Source organism: Pteronotus mesoamericanus, unplaced genomic scaffold (genome assembly GCF_021234165.1).
Source record: "Pteronotus mesoamericanus isolate MK-2021 breed Mesoamerican mustached bat unplaced genomic scaffold, CSHL_Meso_final contig_105, whole genome shotgun sequence".
Taxonomy (NCBI): domain Eukaryota; kingdom Metazoa; phylum Chordata; class Mammalia; order Chiroptera; family Mormoopidae; genus Pteronotus; species Pteronotus mesoamericanus.
Genome location: NW_026555006.1, coordinates 11542814 through 11552374, shown reverse-complemented (window position 1 = coordinate 11552374; position 9561 = coordinate 11542814). Strand labels below are relative to the sequence as shown.

At 39.3% G+C, this 9561-nt stretch overlaps 2 pseudogenes; one reads left to right on the top strand and one right to left on the bottom strand.

Moving 5' to 3' along the window:
• The first annotated feature begins 1686 nt into the window (after nt 1-1686).
• On the top strand, nt 1687-2273 carry LOC129070821 (protein DGCR6-like; annotated as a pseudogene).
• Nucleotides 2274-6571: 4298 nt separating this feature from the next.
• On the bottom strand, nt 6572-7180 carry LOC129069395 (peptidyl-prolyl cis-trans isomerase FKBP3-like; annotated as a pseudogene).
• Between the last annotated feature and the right edge of the window lie 2381 nt (nt 7181-9561).

Sequence of the window (9561 nt, the reverse complement as noted above, 5' to 3'; positions counted from 1 at the left end):
TAGACAGAGGAGCTTTTGCTCACAGCATTCCCTCTTGTACCAGGGAAGAAATCTTTCCTGGGAGACCCCTATCCACTACTGCAGTCTTACCCATGTGTCTCATTGGCTACAACGAGGCCACATGTCCACCTCTACACCTATCACTGGCAAAGAAGACTGGAATAATCAAAGCTCTTCCTTGGGCAGGCCGTCTGATACCTGAGCAACCCTGGGAGTCTGTTAACAAGGAGGAACAACTTTGATGGTTATCGGGAAGGCCACCAGCTGTGTCCCTCAACAATCATTACTGGTTTCCCTCCTTGTTAACAGAAAATGCAGACACAATGGGAGACAAGCATTGCAAGAATTAGGTAGGTCCTTGGAGATCAGTCCCTGATAATAGGGCTGAGTGCTATGAATGGAGCTTCAATATGCTGGCTGCTAATGAGAATAATCATATCTTATCTGTTTGGGGATTTCAGTTTTGTTTTGTATTAGAATGTGTAAACGGGAATACCCTTCTATGCAACCTCTCTTCTTAGGGACATGCAGAACAAATCTAAAGAAAAAGCTTAAGGACAGGAAACTCTAGTTTATCTATAAAACAAACATACTGATAGTTTAAATAATCTGCCACAGGTTATTGGATTTCTTCTCTCTATTTATACTCTACTTTTATGAGAAACTGGCTAAGTATATATACACACATGCCAACATTGGGGATTTAGTAAGAAAAGCCATTTTCAGGGTATGTTATAATTAAAGTCATACTAATTCAGCCCAATCCTTAAACACCTACTCCCCCTCAGTCTGCACTGTGGGGTAATGATGTAATTATAACCCTGAGGCATTGCAGGACATGGGAGAAAGAAAGAACTCTTCAAGATTTTATGTTAATTGTATGTTACTGTTGTCTAATTATTTGTCAGGGAAAGGAGTTGAAGAATGAAGAGAAAAGCATGGGTTTTTGCAGCTGGCTGACTTGGCATCACATTCTAGCTTTGCTGCCTAATAACTACCTCAGTTTCCTCATCTATGTTCATAAGACTTTTAGGGTATCCTCAAGGGCAGGAAGATTAATCAGAGGCTTAGGCTGGTTTTTAAAATTATGTCTTTTAAATTAGAGTTACAAGGTGAAAATTAGTTTTTCCTTAAGCTTTAAGTTTGGCTTGAAATCTTAATATATTTAAAAGTTTAACAAATTTTAATGATCACTTTTGAGGGAACCTATGACTAATATTTGATTTCATGTACAAACTGGGTTAATTGAACATCTTCAAATATTTTATTTTATAATTTTATTTTCTTTTTAATTGAATTTATTGGGGTGAATATTTTAAAATATTTTGAAGTGCATTTATATGTATAATGTATTTGATTCCTTCCTTAAAGAACTGTCTGACAACAAATAGAACTTCCTGGCATTTAACAACAATATAAGTCTAATAAATAAAAAGGTATAAATATGGAGGAAAAAAAGAAATAGTTCTCTTAAATAATTTAGTGAGACTTCAAATTAAAATCACAAATTTAAGTATTCTATTACATAATTTAAGTTGGAGTTCCAAGACTGTCACTCTACTGGCCAACTCAGATAAGCATTAGAAATAAGGAACACTTGCGTAGATTCCTTAGCTTGAAATATTAATGTTAAAGAATTCTAGGGGGAGCCTCGCTCGGGTCCGCTGTTGGTGCGGTGAAGGGGCCATGGATCGCTATGCGGGCATCTTCGTGGAGGCGGTGGATAGGGGTCCGCAGCAAGAGTGGCGCTATCAGCTCCTGTCAGCGCCGCTGAGCCTGGTCAGGCAGCTGCCCAGCTCTTTCTAAGAGCGCCTGTCCTACGCCGCGCTCAGCGACCTGGCCCTGGGACTCCTCGACAGCACCGTGTTCGAGATCGTGCAGGGGCTGCTGGAGATCCAGCACCTTCCCCAGAAGAGCCTGTGCAACCAACGCTTGCGCCTGCAGTACGAGCACCGAGCGGCCCTGCGCCAGGAGCACCAGGAAGTCCAGCAAGCCTACTGGGCACACAACTTGCCCACGTTCCAGGCAGCTCAGCAGCGCGAGCAGGAGGTGGTGGAGCACCGGATCTGTGAGCAGTAGCGGGCAATGGACAAGCTGATCATCCTGGAGCTAGACTGGAAGTTGGCGGTCTAGCAGAGCTCACTGTAGAAGGCGGGGGTTGCTTGCTAGCTTCTGTGTGACCACCTAAAAGAGCTGCCGCTACAGATGACCTATTGGAACTCATCCCAAAGCTACAACAAAGAGGCTGCCTGGTGGGGAAGTCAGCCCTGTGATCACCAGGTGCAGCCCCCAAGTGGGAGAGGCTCCACGGCCCAAGCCCTGGGAGATCCAGAGAAATAAAGGTGCTTCAGTAGGGCCTGTAAGTGATGGGGGATGGGGGGAAGGAATCCTCCGTTTGCCTATATATATGCCACTGAAAGTCACTGAGGTTATTTCAACAGAGAGACCTGGATTGATTCCTCTCACACTTACTTAAAAAACTTAGAAAACTACTCTATCTTACCATGTAAAACATATATTGGATTTCTGCGTTTACTTCCTATGTAGAGATTTCAGCCAGCATGCTGACTGGGTTCTTGTTTACTCTTTTGAATTTTATTTATAATTGCAGTTCAATTTCTAGATGCGAATGTGTCACCCTTGTGCCTGGAGTCAATTTATACATACATATTTCTACACTCTAGGAAGCCTGTCTCTCCTGCCCCAGTAAGTTTCTTGGTTGGGTTTTGCATTTCCTTGACAAAAACCCTTAAGATCTGTAAATGTCTCCCTGTGTCTTCCATGTTCCTAGAATCAAATAACACTTGTTACTGATGTTGAATATATGTATTGTATACTGAAGTTGAAATAACTTCTTAAATTTCAAATATCTCTCGTGGCTTCACTTGTGGTCACAACATGTGGGATCAGCCTAATAGCAATCTATAAATTTGGAATTACAATACCTACTTTGTAAGATTGTTGTGAATTAGCATTAATTAATGTAAAGCACCTCTTTTAGTGATGGTGCACTTTGAGCCCAACACATATTTGAAATAATTTACCCTGCTCATTTTGCCACTGCCTTTACTGGCCAGCTTATATTCCATTGCTAATTATGGTATCATCACGCCCTTGTATCAACCTGTCTTGCCCCTTTCTTTCCTCATCATACTACTGGGACAAAACACTGACTTGTGTAAATCCATTTCTCCTCCTCCTCCATGCCTGCTCCCATACAGCCAAATGTGGCTGGAGAAAACCACACTACCATACTCACTGGTCTCCTTTCAATTCTTGTTTACTTACTTTAAGGCTGTTTGGCAATCACAGAATATTTTCCTAATCCATTCACTTTCCCATTCTCCTCAACAACTGTTTTATACCCCTTGTCTCTCCTCAATGGCCACCCTTACTCTGAGCCCTTGAGTTGCTTTCAATGTCACTGAGAAACTATAAGCATGCAGATGTTAACTTCCACATATTCCCATCTCCATCTACAACCAACCCCCTGCATCTATGCCCATTTTTCCTGGATGAACCTCTAGCAAAAGCCAGCTGCTCTATTTATGTACTAGATCTCATCTCCTCTTGTATATGTGAGGACACTGCTCTAGCAATCCCCCCTCTCTCTCCAGCATTGTCAAATCTTTCCTCTCTAATAGATGTTTCCAATTCATCTACAAAATTGCTGTTCATTTTCCCATCTGTTTTTCAATATTCTCATGACTCCATTTCTTGCCCAGCTCGATTTTTTTTTTACTTCCTTTTACAGCTAAACTCCTTAAATGAGGTGTCTCCATCTCTTTTCTTCCATTATCTCTTGAGCAGCGTCCAATCAGGCTGTTGGCATACCATTCCAGAGAAACCGTTCTTCAAGGTTACAAGTGACCACCATTTTTTAAGCTCCCAAGATCAATTCTCAGGCCTCATCTTACTTCACCTATCTACAGAATTTAACACTCTTTCTTCATCATTTTTTTCCTGTTTTTTTTTTCTGCTACTCCATTGACAGCTCCTTCTCAGCTTACTTTGCTGTTTCTTCTCTTATCCCTAATCTCTTAGTGTTCATTTAAGAAGCTCAATACTTAGACTTCCATATCTTTCTCTCTACAATTTTCCCTTTGGTGCTATCATTGAATCATTACATCAGTGTCTCCCAAATTTATGTCTCTGTCATGGACCTGCCTACCTTATATCTTCATTTAGAATCTATTGGGTATCCCAAAATTAACACTGTCTAAAATTGAGGTCCTGTGCTTTCCCCAACAAATTTGCCACAGTATTCTCCATTTCAGTAGATAACAGTCTATCTTCCCATTTACTTAGGGTAAAACCTTGGAGTCATTTTTGATTCCATTCTTTTTCTTCCAATCCATATTGGATCCATCAGCAAATTCTACCAGCTCTCTCTCTCTCTAACCATTTCTCATCACCTCTCCTGCTACTATCATGATTCAAGCAACTCCGCTTTCTCACTTAGATTCAGAGCGATAGACTGCTTACCCTTCTCCCTGCTGCTATCTTGTCCCCCACTTCATTTTATTCCCAATTACCTCTTCAAATGACTCGCACTTAGAGAAAAAGTCAAAGTTTTTACAGTGGTACACAATGTCCTCTATGATCTGGAAGTCCATTGTGTCTCAGATTGCACTTTCTACTGTTTTTTCACATTCATTTGACACCAAAATCCCAAGCATACTTTCACTTTGAGCTTTTTGCATTATTATTCTGGCTGGGAGTGCTCCAATCTAGAGACCCATACTTCTCACTCCCCCACTTTCTTCAGGTCTTCAATCAATTGTCACTCTATCAGACAGGATGGGCTAGGTTATACTGCAGTAACAAGCAACATGAAAACCTCAGTAGCTGAAAACAAGTCATACATAATATATGTCCATTTTGGGGTGGCTGGGCTCTGCCTCACATTGTCTTCACTCCAGTTTCCAAGATGACAGAACAACTACTGTTGGAACCTCACTGTGGCAGAAGGAGAGAGAGAGCAGGAACAATCATATACTAACTGCTAAAGTTTTCACGCCAAAATGGCATCCATCACTTCTATTCACATTTCATCAGCCGAAATAAGTCACTGGACTTCTCTAATTCTAATGTGGCAAGGAAGTACAATCTTATGATCTGTGTTCAGAAGAAGAATCAGAAATATTGAGGAAGAGTACTATGATATTAATAGTTATTGCAGTCATTATCTAACCAAAATCTTCCTGGCTATGTTATAAAAAATTATAAGCCTTCCCGACCAATTCCCAATTCCCTTATTCCCCTTACCTACATTATCTCTTTTGTATCTTTTACTATCTACTATGCTATATGTATTACTTCTTTATTTTGCTTGTTTTATATCATTCCCGATTAGAATGATTTTTGCCTGTTTTATTTAGTGTTGTGATCCCATACCTATAATAGAAACTACTATATAGAGGCGTTAGATAAAAATATATTGAATAAATGAATAAATGACAAGACAATATAATTAATGACCCATGTAAAAATGCACAATAATTTTTAATTGCCCAGGCTTGGGATTTGGCTTAAACCGAGATGGGCATTATTCAATTATTTAACAAAATTGAGTATGTACCTAAATTTTTCAAGGCACTATACATCAAGAACACCCTAATCCTCAAAAATACCAGATATGTGGGAACTCCTTACCTTTTATATTTAATGCTACTTCTGCCAATGGAGAATACGCAGGTCGACTTTCATGGAAGCAAATAACTTCTTTTGTTCAGCTAAGATCTGTCTGAAATTAAGGATTTTTGTCCAGAAATACTAGAAAGTCTCATGTATGTTAAGCACACTTCCTAATATCTCCTTCCCCATCCCTTTACATTTCATTGCATGTGGGGACCCCCCAGTAAGCAAAACTTATGCCAGTAATGAAACTCCCAGGATCTTAATTTGAAAAGTTTTCACCAGCTTGAAGTCAGTCTCTTTGCATGGTGACCTTCTTTAATGAATCAAATAAAGCACTTCTCATTTGTAATTAAATAATACCTTAAAAGGCTCTGCCTTCCTCAACAGATTCATGTGGAATTCATTTTCACATAAGGATAATTACTCTCGGCACTAAGGGTGGGCACTGTTGTGAGGGATATGGATAGTCATTGGGTCCTTGAAGAGAAATGGTAAATGAATCTAGTACAGAAGCTAAAAAAAGGTCTTAGTCAGTAGAAAATGAAGTTAAGATATAAATATTCCAATGTTAGTTTGTTTCCCCTTAGAGATATTATAGCTGAGTCAATCATTTTGACCAAGATGTTTTTTACTTTCTTTTTTTACATTGGGTAAATTTTTTAATTGAGCCTTTTAGTTTACAACGTGAGGTAAAAAGAAAATGAGTTTTCCTTAATCAGTATTTTACACAGCTATAGTAAAATATTTTAAACTTCAACGATTTATAACAGATTACATTTCTTAAGAACTTGGGGAGAAAGTAAACAAGTTCTAACATAAGTCCTTGAATTTTCCAGTTGACTCTTCCCTTATAATAGTCACCAGCTGTAATTAGTTACATAAGTTTCTTTAAGATCTTTGCTGATGTCTTGAGATCTGAAGCATTGCTATTTCAATCAATACCCACTAATTCTACTTCACAAGTGAGTTTTGCATTTGATGGAATCTGGGCATCAGGCCGCTCTTTCCTTCCATCTGCCCGCTCCGGTTCAATCTCCTAACTGAGCCTTTTCTCCTTTACTCAGTCAAGAGTGTTTCAGCCCATTCTCAGATAACTTTGCTTATTCCAACCTTAAAACTGAAAGGCTTGGCATTTTTCTTCTTCTTTGAACTCGTCTGAGCATTGGTATCAAAAACAGTCCCATCCTGTAGTGTTCCTGTACCCCGGCAGTGAACAACATCGCCCTTTCCGGAGAAGTTGCTTTTATCCCCCCTTTTAAGAACACATTTTGTATATTTTGATGGACCCTCATCCAGAGTCTCTTCAGACTTGGTTTTCTTGGGTTTATCTTCATTAAGCTTCACATTTTTCACACTTTACTTATACTTTCATACCCTTGAAACACTTAGTTTCAAAAAGTACCATAACCAAAAGGTCCTTGTTAGCTGTCTTGGCCACATTTTTAATGTTTCCTAATAATGTATCTACAAGCAATGAATCTGAACTGTGATCCTGTGGTAACTTGGTAATGTCCTTATTGGGCAGCCCCCCGTGGTCCATGCCCTCTGTGGAACGGCTGTCGCCTTCTTCCCCTGCTGCCTCTGCTTTCTCCCAATATGTTTTTTGGGGGTAAGACCAAATCCAGTTATGTGAAATATCTGAGGGAGCAATAAGTACAATTTCATATGATGTGCATATAATCTGTGTAGGATTACTGCTATCTTTGGGAAAATTCTAAGTTAAAATGAAATTAGTAATATTTTTTCTTGTTACGCTTTCCTTAGCTCTGTACCTCAGTTTTTATGGATCCACACTGCCTATAGGAAAAATACGATGTCCTCTGCCTGGTACCCAATTCACCTGTCCCTCTGTCACCTGCCATCTCTTTTCTTGTTCCTACATTATTTCATGCACCAGTTACACAGAGTGAGCAGGCCGTGAGCAGTCACTGTTAGTTGACTATCCACTAACAACTTTCTCACTTTCTTCCTAACAGAATATGATTGTCTTCCTTCTGGTATTTGCGTACTGTATGCTTCAAGGGCTCTCACGATGCTCCAGAATGTAGGTTTTGATTAGTCTACAGCCAACCTGGTAGATCCATCCCCATGGTAAGTGATTATTTTAGACAAGGATATGTGATACAGTCTTGGCCAATGAGAAGTAAAGGAAAACCTGCCAGGTAGGGGATTTCTTTGAAAATGTCCCGAGCCTCAAAAGAGGACACAAAAAAAGACAGAGACTCACCTCTTTTCTACTTTTAGACAGGGCTATGGAAGGAGGTGATGCCTAAGAACAGCTTCAGTATCATATAACCATGAGAGCAGGTGGCACACGTGAGGTGGCAGAGGAGAAAGATGGAAGGAACCTGGACTTTTGAAGAGGCCACTGTGCTCCTGGCTTAAGCCATCATAATAACAACTATAGTTGTGGCTTATGTCATGTTATGTTATGAGCATCTTATATATGTTAACTCATTTAATCCTCACAACTATATTATGAAGTGGGAGTTTTTATTATTTTCATTTTACAGTTGAGTGAACTGAAGCAGAGAGGGGTTGATATGTTAAGGGGTTTCCCTATTTGTTTCTTTTTTCAATTTTTTTTGGTAGAAATTTTAAAGTATATACTAAAGTAGAGAGTAGTGTAATAAATCCCCACATATCCATCAATCATCCAATCTAAACAATTAGCAACTCCTGAACAGTCTTGACCTCTTCATGCCCCTGACCACTTTTCTCTGCACATTATTTCACAGCAAATCCCAGCCCTCATATTATATCATACTGGATTACTTCCTGCATAACAAAACTCACAGCTACTTTTATTTGGATCTCTTGTTACAACCAAAACTAGTTTCTAGATATTAACAACATTCTCCTAATAAAATCTGAAAATGTAGATAAACTAACAGCAAAATATAAAAATCACCTACATATGATCACCTAGCAATAACAACTAATAACCATTTAGTGTACTGCCTTTCCGTATTTTGTATGTTTGTTTTGAATATGGAATTATATCTTTTCTACTTATTATGACCTGAGTATCCTCCATCCTTGTTCCAGCCTCCATGATTTTTGGGTGCTGGGTTCCCTTTACCTTTTCTTCTTTTAGGAATGTGAGACATGCTCTCTTTGCATTTGGTACGACACTTCCACCTCTGTAATTTAATAATAAATTTAATTAATTAATTAATTATTAATTAATTTAATAATAATAATAACATGTGACATTGTCTATTTATCCCTGTTCCTGACTAGACCAGCACACGCTGAGGGCAGGAACTGTTTCTGAGTTAATTTTTTTTTTCAATTTCTGGTGTCTATGTTGCTACAAGAAACAATCTGACAAAACTCGTTACTATGGGGATGATGTTGAACAAGGAGTAATCTGCATCATGCAGCGTCCCCCTTACAAGGATCCAGTGGAGAAGCTTTCCTCTCATCCCAGCTGCAGTTAAAACCACGCTGTTCCTGAAAAACAGATGTGCTTTCTTCAGTGGATGCCATAGACAGTTGTAACATTAGTTTGTATGTCCATTTTTGGTTTGGTCACTAGGTACGTCAGAGCCGAAGTTGCGGTGCTAACTTCGGAAAGCATGTACAATTTTCAAAGCATACACTCTTTCACTAGTTTTATTTTTTCTTCACCCCAAATGATTTCTATTTGAAATAATCATATGGTATCATGATAGGACTGTTTTTAACATGATAATTCGTGAGTTTTCTTCTCTTCCTTCTTCCATGAAGGTAACTTGCAGGCTCTGTGCCTTCAGGCTTCAGGGGTGGTAAAATTATGGTGGACTCCATGTCTGGATTTGTTTGGAAAAGTCTAAAGCCTTTAAGGAGGTTGACCAAAGTGTCTGCATGGAGAGGAGGGGCCTCTGAGCGAAGCTTGGAAAGAGGAGGGTTTCCCCAAGAATGACAAAGAGATTCCCA